This window comes from Schistocerca gregaria, chromosome 6 (genome assembly GCF_023897955.1).
Source record: "Schistocerca gregaria isolate iqSchGreg1 chromosome 6, iqSchGreg1.2, whole genome shotgun sequence".
Lineage (NCBI taxonomy): Eukaryota > Metazoa > Arthropoda > Insecta > Orthoptera > Acrididae > Schistocerca > Schistocerca gregaria.
The window spans coordinates 505,032,550-505,047,353 of NC_064925.1; the positions used below are offsets into that span (position 1 = coordinate 505,032,550).

The 14,804-nt window shown below is 46.6% G+C and overlaps 1 pseudogene; it reads left to right on the plus strand.

Moving 5' to 3' along the window:
* Positions 1-1,047: 1,047 nt before the first annotated feature.
* Positions 1,048-1,164, plus strand: LOC126279295 (5S ribosomal RNA; annotated as a pseudogene).
* Positions 1,165-14,804: the final 13,640 nt, after the last annotated feature.

A 14,804-nucleotide genomic window follows, 5' to 3' on the forward strand; every position in this document is an offset into this window, starting at 1 on the left:
GCCGGCCATTGTGGCCGAGCGGTTCTAGGCGCTTCAGTCTGGAACCGGGCGACCGCCACGGTCGCAGGTGAGAATCCTGCCTCGGGAATGGCTGTGTGTGATGTCCCTAGGTTAATTAGGTTTAGGTAGTTGTAAGTTATAGGGGACTGATGACCTCAGATGTTAAGTCCCATAGTACTCAGAGCCATTTGAACCATTTGAACTACAGTACATCGCTGTGGACAATCACGTTTTCCAAGACGACAACAGTCATGTTCGTACAGGTATGTCTTTAGTTCGATGGAAACTCAGATTCCTGCCGGCCGCGGTGGCCGTGCGGTTCTGGCGCTGGAGTCCGAAACCGCGGGGCTGCTACGGTCGCAGGTTCGAATCCTGCCTCGGGCATGGGTGTGTGTGACGTCCTTAGGTTAGTTAGGTTTAAGTAGTTCTAAGTTCTAGGGGACTTATGACCTACGATGTTGAGTCCCATAGTGCTCAGAGCCATGTGAACCAAACTCAGATTCCCTATGGCATCTTGACTGGCACGCTAAATCACCTGATCAGTCCCTAGATTACGAAGCCCTTGTAAAATTTACGACTTCAGACGGAGCCAAATCGTCGTTCCTGCCAATACGGTATTGTCAGTTTCGGGTTTAAAACAGGAATTTTGTGCTTGTTTTATATGTGAGATACCATTAAAACCCAACTAGCTTCCGAACGGGCCTCGGTAGGCCCAACGGCACCGACGGACAACCGTGTCAATCTCAGCCGCTAGGCGTCGTTAGAAGCGAATAGGGAGAGGCATTTGGTCAGCGCACACTCGCCCTGCCGTTGCAAGTTTTCGCGACCGGAGCAGGTAGTTGTTAATCAAGTAGCTCCTCCTCAGTCCTAACAAGGACTGTGTGCACCCCGCCTGCCAGAAGCGCTCGGTAGACAAGGGCAGTTACCCATCAGAGAGCTTACCAAGCCCAAAAAAGCATAACTTCTGGTGATGGGAACCAGTGTTACTACTGTGGCAACGCCACTTGTGACATACTATTAGACACTTTATAATGGTAGTTAAATAGTGCAAACGGCCTTGCCTCAGCGGATACACCGGTTCCCGTGAGATCACCGAAGTTAAGTGCTGTCGGGCGTGGTTGGCACTTGGATGGGTGACCACCCATGCCGCCATGCGCTGTTGCCATTTTTCGGGGTGCACTCAGCCTCGTGATGCCAATTGAGGAACTACTCGACCGAACAGTAGCGACTTCGGTCAAGAATATCATCATAACGACCGGGAGAGCGGTGTGATGTCCCCACGCCCCTCCTATGCTCATTCTACACTGAGGATGACACGGCGGTCGGATGGTCCTGGTGGGCCACTCGTGGCTTGAAGACGGAGTGCTTAAATTAAATAGCGCATAAACTATAAATTATGACTTTCTTTGAATAAAATATGGAGCAGTGAAATTTACGATGGTTTAGTAACAATGCAACAGTCCTTCCCCCCTTCCTCAATCACAAATTAAATGTTTGGGAGTATCAGGAACAACGGGTGATAACAGCAACTGATGTCCCTGCAGTTTGACAGCTGTGTGGAATCATGTCTGCAGTTAGATACAGCATATTTATAGAAAGCTACTACAATTTGATAGCTGTGTGGAATCTAATCATGTCTGCGGTTAGATACGGCATGCTTGTAGAAAGCTACGAATATTCTTCTTCTCAAATGTCGCTGTCAATGCTAGAGAAGGTTGTAATGTTGTTGCATTAATTTGAGGTGTAAGCGGTGCTGATATTCAAGACCATAAAAGCGGGTTAAAAACCGTGAGCTGTGTGAGGAAGTTAACCTTGCATTACTGCGCAACTGTTTTGTGTCAGACCCACCATACTTGCTCCGGACACTGCGAGGACCATTCGCAACCGTCTCCATGAAGCTGGGATATGCTCCCGCACACCGTTAGGCCGTCTTCCGCTCACGCCCCAACATCGTGCAGCCCGCCTCCAGTGGTGTCGCGACAGGCGTGAATGGAGGGACGAATGGAGACGTGTCGTCTTCAGCGATGAGAGTCGCTTCTGCCTTGGTGCCAATGATGGTCGTATGCGTGTTTGGCGTCATGCAGGTGAGCGCTACAATCAGGACTGCATACGACCGAGGCACACAGGGCCAACACCCGGCATCATGGTGTGGGGAGCGATCTCCTACACTGGCCGTACACCTCTGGTGATCGTCGAGGGGACACTGAATAGTGCACGGTACATCCAAACCGTCATCGAACCCATCGTTCTACCATTCCTAGACCGGCAAGGGAAATTGCTGTTACAACAGGACAATGCACGTCCGCATGTATCCCGTGCCACCCAACGTGCTCTAGAAGGTGTAAGTCAACTACCCTGGCCAGCAAGATCTCCGGATCTGTCCCCCATTGAGCATGTTTGGGACTGGATGAAGCTTCGTCTCACGCGGTCTGCACGTCCAGCACGAACGCTGGTCCAACTGAGGCGCCAGGTGGAAATGGCATGGCAAGCCATTCCACAGGACTACATCCAGCATCTCTACGATCGTCTTCATGAGAGAACAGCAGCCTGCATTGCTGCGAAAGGTTGCCTGTGTCTATGTGCCTGTGGTTCTGTCAGTGTGATCATGTGATGTATCTGACCCCAGGAATGTGTTCTTATTTCAATTTCCAGGAGTGTATAAAGACAATTTATATAAAAAGAAATAAATTAGTTTATATTTGCGCATTTATTTTAACATTGATCATTGTCCCCTTGAAACTTTCAGCATATCAAACTTGATTCATAACTAAACTGGTGCCTTATTGAGGATTGTGAAAATGTGAGTTTGTAATCTTACGGAACACATCAAATAGGGAGCCAAGATTGGGAGACTACATACAACACTGCATTCATAAAACAACACACGAAGAATGTTGAAACATATCCAAGAGGAAATTAACCACGACCAACCGATTCTATTTTCACCCAAAGAAATTACGTTCATAGCGCAATCCTGTCCGCCATGAAATTACCACACACTGGTATACTAAATTCATACTAACTCTCTGTGAAATATTCCCGAAAAGAATAGCTGAGGGCTACTTTCATCATTACACCACATGCTTCACGTGGTCGACTTGGTTTACACAAAGAGTGTAACTCCACAATAATTTTGATAATTAAAATCAATTAGATCGAAAAGCAATTTACAAAAGAAAAACCTCGAACTGCTTGTTATCGTCTTACTATTAACCTGATGGGTCAAACAACTGTATAAGCACGTGGTACTGGTCTCACAAAGTACAGCCCACGTGGGTTGAACATAAAGAAAAGTTGCTATATTGAAAAATATTGTCAAGACGAGACGTTATAATCTCACGCACATTCCCATTTAAGATTGATGATCTTAGAGCTACCGATCAATACGTGGTTCCACTTTACTCACAAACAAGTGACAAAGCAACTAGCGGAAGATATTCTAAACTTCACACTCGAAATACACTACCTTGCAATTTAAGATAACATTAGATATTTTAGAGAAAAACCTAAAATAAAGGTGATTAAATTTTCAGTTAGGCTGAACTTAAGAAATCCATTGTCCTACAGACTTAGCAGACACGCGCTTAGCCGGAGATCTTACCACTTCAGACGCTCGCCGCGGACAGACTGACCTGGGCCCCTACCGAGGGTGCTCAACAGATACAAACGGAAGTGATCAGAGAGGCAGCTTCCTATACCAACATGACAAGGGATGGACAGGACCATACTAAGAATAGAAACCTCTCTGCTTTTAGAAAGCATAGCTACCTGTTCCGATGTTGGTCCTACTGTTCTCTAGCAGACAGGCTTGTCTGCTACCATCATGCATTGCAACTAGAAATACATTTGCTCATCATCCTCTCACACAGAAGAGGGATGACAGTATCTTATCATATACAGTATATAAAAGAAAGCGGATTTAAGTTCCGTATGAGACTGTGTGACATGAATTACATATAAACTGTGTTTTAAAGTGTAGTAGTGTGACAGATCGTTCTTGTTTATGTGTAAAAATAACACGTTTCACTGCTCAGTCTCCTCCCAGATAGTCAGAAACACCACAGTAAATTTAGAAGAGGAATCAATGCTGTAAATGACAACAGATTTAAGAAATTAACATGAAAGGAATCCAACAGAGACCTTTCAAAGTGTTGCATGGTATCAGCGTGGTGTCTACTGGAAATTTTCTCCGGTGTGCTGATGTGACCTTGGAGGTGTCGAAGTTATCACAAAAGTGGGGGGGGGGGGAGGGGGGGCTCTTAGGTTATTTCAGCGGCGAGGCAACAGAGGAAAGAAAAGAGCGACAGACGGGAGCAGTCTGCTGATAGGAGGAATGTGATTGGCGCTCAATACGGCGTGCGCGTAAGGCAGTGGCGGCGCAGCCCGCGGCGCCAGCGGTGGCAGCGCGCTAGCTGCCCCCGGGGGCGGCGGTGGCAGGGCGGGGGCAAGACGCGTGCGCCGCGGCGCTCCAATCACCGCCCGGGGCCACGCGGGGGGCGGCGAGGGGCGGCGGTGGCGGCGGGGGCGAGGGGCGCGGCGGCGCCTCCCGCGCTCGATACGGCGACTGCAGCGCCGCCGGCGGCCGCGTCTTGCCGCGGGGCGCGTCTTCTCGACCGCAGCCGACGACCACACGACCACTCCACTGCCCGGGGCGGCGGGGCGCGCGCCGTGGCTTGACCAAGCGCTGCCCGCTGTTAACAAAGCCTTGGGCGTGGGGTTGCTGAAAGCGATATGGGCACTCGCGCTGTGTTTGTCAGGCAAAACATCCCGAATGCTAACGAGGACCAATACCTGCAGGGTGTCCTGAGAAAGGTCAGCATTCCAGGGGGCGACAGAAATGGTCGTTTGAAATAATATACACTGCGCTCCTTTTATCTTGACCACCCCAAATAACATTTTGCCCAGAAGTAAAATAAATTATATATATACGTACAAGCGACTGTTGTTCAGCCATGAGGACAACACTGACCAGTCTTGTGAACTATGTTGGTTAAGAAGACATCTTTTTTTTCTTTTTTTTTTAAAAAAAGAGATTTTTTATTCGATAATCCACTTCCTCACGTTACAACGCATCGCATATTAAAGTTGTTCTTATCGTCTTCAGTTCGAAAACTGATTTGCTGCAGCCCTCCGTGCTACTCTATCCCGCACAAGACTCTTCATCTCCGAATAACTAATGGAATCTACAGCCTTCTGAACGTGCTTGCTGTATTCACTTCTTGGCGTCTTCTAACATTTTTACCACCTGCACTTCCCTCCAATAGTAAATCAGCGATCCCTTGATATTTCCTATTAACTGAACCCTTCTTTTAGTCAAGTAATGCACACAAATTTCTTTGTTCCCCAATTCTATTCGGTACCTGCTCACTAATTACGAGATCCACCCATACAATCTTCAGCAATATTCTGTAATACCGCATTTCAAATGCTTCTGTTCTCTTCTTGTCTATACTGACTGTCGTCGATGTTTCACTTCCCATACATGGCTACATTTGTGTTAGCAGAAGAGCCAACACCGTGTTACGAGTGGAGACCGAAATGCACGCGTTTTAGCTAACGCAAGCTGGCGTGAGGAGGGAAAAACTGTACTGACGTGAGGTCTGGAACATGACAAGGAATGAGAATTCAGAAAGCGGACGTAATTAGTTTCATACTTAACTTTAATCCATTAATGATGAACGTCGCTCTTGACGGTACATGATTCGCAATATTATCTGTTCAGAATACGTTCTTGAAGATAGTAATTATAGTAACTGAATATGGTGCCTTGCTAGGTCGTAGCAACTGACGTAGCTGAAGGCTATGCGAAACTGTCGTCTCTGCAAATGAGAACGTATGTAGACAGTGAACCATCGCTAGGAAAGTCGGCTGTACAACTGGGGCGAGTGCTAGGGAATCTCTCTAGACTAGATCTGTCGTGTGGCGGCGCTCGGTCTGCAATCACTGATAGTGGCGACACGCGGGTCCGACATATACTAAAAGACCGCGGCCGATTTAAAGGCTGCCACCTAGCAAGTGTGGTGTCTGGCGGTGACATAACAGCTACACTCCAGGTACCTTCAGAAAAGACAGAAGTCTGTATTCGATGTTAACATGTTTCTCATCTTCAGAACCGGTTTTCTTGCCATTACTAATCTACATTTTATATCCTCTATTACTCGGCTGTCATCAGTTATTTTATTGCCGAAATAGCAAAACTCATCTATTGAACTGCTTCAAATGTCTCACTTCCGAGCCTGATAGCCTCAGCTTCAACTGATCTAATTCAATTACATACCTTTACTCTTTTTTTTTTACCTTTGTTGATGTTCATCTTATATCCTCGTTTCAAGACACTGTCCATTCACTTCAAATGCTCTTCCAAGTCCTATGTTTTCATTGACAGAATTAGAATGTTATCGGAAAACCTTAAGGTTCTTATTTTCTCTTCCTGAACTGTAATTCCTTCGTCAATTTTCCTTTGGTTTCCTTTACAGTTTGTTCAATGTACAGATTGAATAGCACCGGTGTAGGGTACAACCCTGTCTCATTTCCTTCCCAACCACTGCTTCTTTTTCACGCCCCTCGATTGCTGTCTGGTTTCCGTATACGCTCCCTGTGTTTTACTGCTGGTACCAAAGAGTATATTCCAGTCAATGTTGTTAAAAGCTTTTTCTAAATATACAAATGCTGCAAACGTACGTTTGATTTTTCTTAACCTGTGTTGTAAGTCGTGTTCCTAAATTTCTCTGGAATTCGAACTGATCTACCCGGAGGTCTGCTTCTACCAGATTTTACATTCTCCTGTAAAGAATTCACGTAAACAACGAAATCCAATGCTCCGGACAGGTCGATTGGAACCGACATACCGCCGTGTCATCCCCTGCCGAAGACGCCATTTGGCTGTATTGTGGAGATGCAAAGCGTTGGCAAACTGCTTTCTCGACTGTCGTTGGTTTTCTAGTCTTCGGAGCCGCTACTGCTCGTTAAAGTAACTCGTCAGTTGGCATCAAGAGGCTATGTGTACCCTCTTCCAGTCCTCCACCAAAGGAAGAATCCAAGAACGATCGGCAATCGAACCCTGGGCCTTCGTGTAGCAGTCAAACACCCTGATCGCTGAACTACGGAGGTGGACCGCCTATTCACGTAAACACAACTTCCGGCTGATGCTGTGATCCATTGTGGACTCAAAAAGGTGCAGAACATTCAAAGTCGCTCAGAGTGGTGACTATGAACAGTAGTACACCAGAACATGCGTTGTCATCGCTGCTTCCAATGTTTCCTACTGAAGTGAACTACAAACAAGCATGATAAGTTTTTCCATGTTCTCTATAGGTGTGAGAATACCGTAATAGACAGTATCTTTTATGCAACCCTAAAGAAAAAAGTCCTGAGGAAAATCACGGTACCAAGTAGGACAGTCCACTCCTCTTCCAGTACCAACTCATTTGGCAAAAAACCTTCGGTTCAGAACGTGACATATAAGCAAGGCTTTATACGCTTCTGTCACATGAGAGGGGGCACGTGAGGACGTAGGATGTCCATGATGTACCGCTGTGCTCTCATTGTTCCCTGAATCACTACCAGCCGTGACCTGAAGTTATTCCTGGTGGCTCCCAACATCTTGACACCAAGGGTACGCTGTGGCTCTCCCAAAAGCTTGGGGAACCGAACTGCAAGCCGTGTCCGTCCTTTCTTACTGTACCCCAGTCTTTCTCCCAACCACTTCTCCTCTGGGTCCAGTCACGTTCACCTCCATGGCGTATACGTCGTTCACAGCTTCGTCTATATCTCTCACAGGTCCCCTGAAGACTCAGTTCACCCTGCGGTCCACCACCGCCTCTTTCTCTTTATTCCTGACCCGTCCCAGGATTCAGCAGTAGTTTGCACTGGTGGCTCGATGGTTGATGGTCGCGGTGGGTTTTCTTATTCTTACGCAGGTCGTACTGCACAATGCTACTTGCCAGATGGCTACCGTGTTTTCACTGCAGAGCTGGTAGCCAACTATTGCGCTCTCGAACATATCCGTTCCTGAGCCGGGAAGTCCTTCCTCATTAATAGCAACTCCTTGAGCGCCTTACAAGCTGTGCTATCTTCACCATCTCTCGCTAATGGACATCCCAGGCCCCGTTTACGTTTTCGGACAACGTGGACGGTCAGTGGTCTCCCTGTGGACCCCTGGACTCGTCAGAATCTCGGTAAACGAACTTGCCGACAAGCTAGCCAGGCTACTCGTAAGCCGAGTCTGGTGACCGACATACCGGAATCTGATCTCCGATCGTTATTACACAGCAAAGTTTTTCGGCTCTGGGATACTATCCCTTCACTCTGACAGACAAGTTACGTATGGTAAAGGAGACGCCGAATGTGCGGTGATCGCAACGACTCCATTGTCCTTTGCCAGCTCTGCATTGGCCATACTTGGGTTACTCACGGTCACCTCCCACGTGGCGAGTACGGACCCACATCACTGTCACTGTGGTTCACTCTTGACAGTGGTCCACATCTTGTTAGACTGTCCAAATTTAGCCGCCCTGAGACACGCCTTTAACTTCCCTGACGCACTATCTACGTGTTAGGTGACATTGTCTCAACGGCTAATCTATCAGTCTAAGGGCGGGCGTGTGGCCTTCTCTCTCAGACCCTCACCCTGCCTCCAGCTTAACTCTCCCTCGCTCGCTCTGGTGCTGCCTGTTTGACTTCATGTTTGTCTTTTCACAGCCTGTGTTTCTCATGCCTTTCGAGCCCAGGCCATCTGGTGTCTTGTTTTAATACCATATATCCTTTTAGTTAAAGTTTTCCCCTTTGGCTTGCTTCTTTCGTTTTCTCCTTCAGTGTGGTTACACAGCCGGCCGGCGGCCGAGCGGTTCTGGGCGCTACAGTCTGGAACCGCGGGACCGCTACGGTCGCAGTTTCGAATCCTGCCTTGGGCATGGATGTGTGTGATGTCCTTAGGTTCGTTAGGTTTAAGTAGTTCTACGTTCTAGGGGACTGATGACCACAGCGGTTAAGTCCCTTAGTGCTCAGAGCCATTTGAACCATTTTTTTGTGGTTACACAATTTCACGCATTTTGTTGCTTTCTCAGATTCCAGGCGATAGGATTGTTTTGGGGTATGGTTTTAATCCTTGATCTGTGGGCAAGGACAAACGGACTGATGGCCGTACGAACCAACCAACCAACTAACCTCTCCCAAACATTGAAAGAATGGGACCTCTCCCCAAGTCGCAGCCACACTTGCCGACGATTGTCATCCGGCGTAAAGCGGACCCGAAGTTCATCGGTGAACTCAATGCGACGCCATTCACCAGCAGTCCACGCTTCTCGGTCGCGGAACCACTCCAAAGGGAGCCGTTGGTGTTGTGGTGTTAACGGCAGCCTACAGGTGGGACGGTAACGCTCTTGTCCGCCTGCTGCAAGTCTCTGACCGAAGATGTGGAATGACAGAGAATGGAGTCCATTACTTGTTGTCGGATGGCAAGCGTAGATGTGGAGGCGTCATGATGTGCTTGGTGCGGAATATGGTCATCCTGCTTTGTGGCTGATGGGCATTGTCCACTGGAACTCTGACGAGTATACGTGCCACCACATTCCCATGGAGTCGAACATCGGGCCACTGTCACTTTCAAATGACCCACAATTCTGGATATTGCACGATTAGACCAACCGGCCTAATAGTGATGCACACTCTTGTTACGTGCTGATAATGCTGTCTCAAATAACTACGTGGTATCTCCGTGTCGTTCAGAAGGATTGCTCAAAATCTGACACTGTTCAGCCCCAGGAACAACACTAAACACGAACAATACTGAGAGACCTGAGTTTCTGCCGGCGTATACAGTGTCCGAATAACTAATGCGAATGCAGCTGGGTGGCGTCGACGACAACCATTGATATTTCGACACAGGCACATCCTGTAATTCTCCGGATTTAACTGCAATTCTGGAAAAATCCAGATGGCTACCACATCCAGATACCACATTTTTCTCAAAAGAAACGCTCAACGCTTGCCGACATTTTACGGGGATCGGTAGGCCCTGTCTCCAAAGTGCGTTGTCTTTGCTCTGTAACGTCTCAGATGTATTCAGTAAGTTTGAGAAGACTCTGGAGGGCAGGCACAGGTTCATGGATCGTTTCTAGGTAGGCACGGGCCGGTCCGAAAATCATTACTGTCTCACTTCCTCCCTCAAACTCCCCCACCCCCCCACCACCACCACCCGCGTCCCGCGCAGCTAGAAGGGAAAGCCTGAGGAGAACTGCAAACAATTACCCGATGGCATCACAAGAACAAACTCAGGATAGCAGAAAACGAAACAACATACACATTACAGAAAGGATCACTCGAAAGGAATCCTTTAGTTGAAATACGGCACACAAACTTAAAAACGAGCACATGTTACACGTTATCGCGTACACACAATTGAGAAATTGAATTTCCACGAAAACATAAGGCTAACAAGAGACAAAGCAGAAAATTAGTAAACAAACTGGTGAGGCTACATTCAGAACACAACAGACTATCTCTACCATTCATACGGACGCACCACCGAGCACTCTTCCAATCAGTACAGACTGAACCTGGTCACCAACAAAGTATCAGGAATCAGTACAGACTGGACCTGGTCACCAACAAAGTATCAGTCAGACGAGGGCAGAGAAAAAAAGATTCAAACGGCTCTGAGTACTATGGGACTTAACTTCTGAGGTCATCAGTCCCCTAGTACTTAGAACTACTTAAACCTAACTAACCTAAGGACATCAAACACATCCACGCCCGAGGCAGGATTCGAACCTGCGACCGTAGCGGTCGTGCGGTTACAGACTGTAGCGCCTAGAACCGCTCGGCCACACCGGTTCGGCAAGGGCAGAGAAGTGCCCTACTTAGGCTATCAGGAGCCTTCGCCACCACCTCAGGGGATGAACTGTGTTTGATGCTCGGGATATGGTCCAATGATACCACGATGAAATACAGAGCTGCTAAGTACCGGTTAAAGATGGGGATAGCAGATAAGGTACACACAATAACTGATGCACCGATACAGACGACAGTTCACCGTAAAAGTTGGCGTTTGAATACATGGAAAGGCGTGAGTGATGTAAGTGATAATGGACTTAGACTGCACAACTTCCTCCCTGACATAAGGGAGCGATTGAGCACGAAACGTATAGATCCCAGTCGCGATATGGTACATTTTTTAACCAGACACGCACCTTATCCCACGCACTTAAACCGCGTGAGTCTACATACACACGCGGGGAAGAAGGTTCCCTAGAACACACTGTCTTCTTCTGTAGGCAATACGCGAACAATAGACGTACACTGCGCTTCAACTACACAGAGACAGACATACATACATACAAAACAGTAAGAGACGATGAACGATAGGGACAACTAAACGCGCTGACAAACAGTATTTCAAAAACGACACATGAAGAGTATCTGCATACATGACATAATAGACGTGCCTATATGCAATATTACAAACGTCTCCAGAGGGTGTACAGCGACACTCACAGGGACAGCGAAAACAATCACACTGAAGAGGAACAGGAAGAGTAGGAAATGGTTCAAATGGCTCTGAGCACTTTGGGACTCAACTGCTGTGGTCATCAGTCCCCTAGAACTTAGAACTACTTAAACCTAACTAACCTAAGGACATCACACACATCCATGCCCGAGGGAGGATTCGAACCTGCGACCGTAGCAGTCGCACGGTTCCGGACTGCGCGCCTAGAACAGCGAGACCACCGCGGCCGGCGAAGAGTAGGAAGACCAGGTGTAACAGTAAATAAGTGTAAGGTGCTGGCGATCTAACCAACAAAGCATCAAATATTGTACACGAATAACCACCTAAAGTTAATGCATAGATTTAACAATACTATTTCTCTGCCACTATCCAAATTTTACGTTGTGACTAACGGTCAACAGCTCGAAGATACCATTCAGAGATATTCACCGCCAGTCACAATCGACATTGTTCTTTGTAAAATGTTGTACATAAAAACAATATAAAGAAAACGATTAAAAAAGGAAAACTGTAAGATGTATGACCCGTTTTAAAACATCAGCTAACAGATCTATAATTTTAAAATAAGTAAATAAATAAAGCCCCCCGTGACCCACCCACCCACCCACCTACATACACACACACACACACACACACACACACACACACACACACACACACACACACACACACACACACACACACACTCACGCAAACGCGCGCCCGCGCGCGCGAACAGAACTTGTTGGTGGCAACTTTATGTTTAAAGTGCGGCATATGCCTACGATATTAATAATATCAAAAGTAAAAAAGTAAATGTTTTAATATTAAGATAAAGATAATTTGATTACACCAGTGATTAGCACATCGCTTTACCATAATTTCCGAGAATTTGCAGTTGGAAGAAAAGGATTCGTTCAAATAAAATGAGAGCTTTGTGAGTCATGCAGTTGATTTAAGAATCTAAATAGCAAAAACCTCTGATGTCTTTGACAACGCCAATAAACCGTAGTGTAGTTTCACTATTATCAGTATTTCACTACATAAAATTACGATTTCAGGTACAGGTCTAGTTATGCAGGTGCATAAATTGAGGGTATACTCTTTCTGTCAGTGCTTCCCGCCAATACTCTGGACGTCAGACTTTCTGTTTGTGTCTACTCAAGTGCCCATTGGTTGCCGGTTTTACTAGTGGTCTCACTGTCTACATAGCATTTCTTAGTGAGAGCAGGTACTGTGAGCCAGTGGCTGCGCGGTTTTCCTGTCTTTAATATTCTCCGCAGCCACTCAGGTCGGAGGCCCATGAACGTTGGCTGGCACTCGCGTAAGCGACTGAAAAGTATCCTGTGTCTGTAGCGTGCAATTTCTAAAATTCTATGGCAGTTTCGAGACAATTTTGCTTCTACCATATTCTCCGAAAGCTAGATGTGATATCTGAGAATTTATATATGTGAAAATATGAATACATGTTCAGATTCTTTTTTAGTAGGGGGGGTCATAACACTTATGGCCCACTCCATCCCCCCTCCCTGGATTCCCGCCTGGGTAGAGGGGGGGAGGGGATGGATGTGGTCCCAAGGCACTCTCGTGCCAGTGTCATATTCCGCATACCGCTCTGCCGCAGTATTAAAGCTATGTTGGTGGTGCATTGTCATGTTTGTAGTAACGAATACTCTACTCAAGAATCAAAAGAAGAGGAGGTATACTTGTCAAAGACTCGGAGACACGGGAAGATTGTAGTTGGATTGCATCATGATCAGACATAGATTTCAAATCATATGCAGTATTTGATTTAAGGTGCATCCAGGTGCAGGTATAGACTCAGATCACAATTTAGTACCCGGCCGGAGTGGCCGTGTGGTTCTAGGCGCTACAGTCTGTAATCGAGCGACCGCTGCGGTCGCAGGTATGAATCCTGCCCCGGGCATGGATGTGTGTGATGTCCTTAGGTTAGTTAGGTTTAATTAGTTCTAAGTTCTAGGCGACTGATGACCTCAGAAGTTAAGTTGCATAGTGGTCTGAGCCATTTGAACCATTTGAACCACAATTTAGTAACGACGAAGAGTTGACTGAAGTTTAAGAGAATGGCCAGGAAAAATTAGTGTGGAAGGATGTGGGATACTGCAGTACTGAGGAAAGATGAGATAAGTTCGCTAAGGATGTTGATAATGCGATAAGGAACACCAGAGTGACCAGTTCAGTTGGAGAGGAATGGAGATCTGTAAAGTGGGCAATCGCAGATGTTGGACAGCGAAACATTAGTATGAGGAAGCAAAATGCGAAGAAATTTTGGGTAACAGACGAGATACTTCAACTGATCGGCGAAGGAAGCAAATACAAAAATTTACAGGGAAAGGCAGGAATTGAGATCCCCTGCTATAGCCGCAGGACGGGACTGATAGTTTAATTTGTGGAAAGGGGCCAAAATGAGTGGCTGTCATTTGCACTCGAACATACTATTTTATTCATCTGACAAACATTACAAGAGTAAAGAAAACATTAAAAACAGAGCAAGCCAAACATTAATTTTAGAACTTAATTACCGGCTAAATGCGCCATTCAATCTCAAGCCTCAAGGGCAAAACAACTTTAATTTAAAACCGGGTGAAGGCCAGTCACTCAAGGCTCAAAAACAGGAATTTGAATTTAAAAGGCAGAAGGCCTTATCTTAAAACATTTCTCTAAATTAGGCTGAAGGCCCAAACAATCTCACGCCTTAAGGATAAAACAACTTCAATTTAAAATCGGCTAGAAGCCATACATAAACAAGCAAGAAGGATAAATAAGAAAGGCAGCACATCAAACGACGCTCAGAAGTTTCCAAGAGTTAGGCTGGAATTCAATCACTAACGCTCGCTTAGGTGAGATTGGCAGACGGCCCAACAATTCTCAATCTGAAAGCAACCCAACTGACAGACAGTCAAAGGACCAAGCGAAAGGATAACTACTTCTCCACCCGACCAGCACACAACAGGGAGTTCAATGGAACAACGCAAAAGGTATTGACGCCCACAACGAATTACACATTCAGCTGCCAAACTACACGCTGTGCTGGACAGACACAACACGACGAGGAAAATACACTGCCTGAATTAACGTCAACGGCCCGGGCAGGTAACCGGAACGTTAAATGCCACAAGGCAGACGCTGGTGCATTTCATTTCAGAAATAATCAAGTTAAGCTAATCTCAATAGGAGAGCAGCTAGAATTTCGCCAACTTGAAAACACACGTTGTTGTTCGCAGGAATGTCCCAATAGCCCACAACGAAATTCAAACGACACAGTGTGAACAGTTGGGGCTGGCCGGAAGGTTAAGCA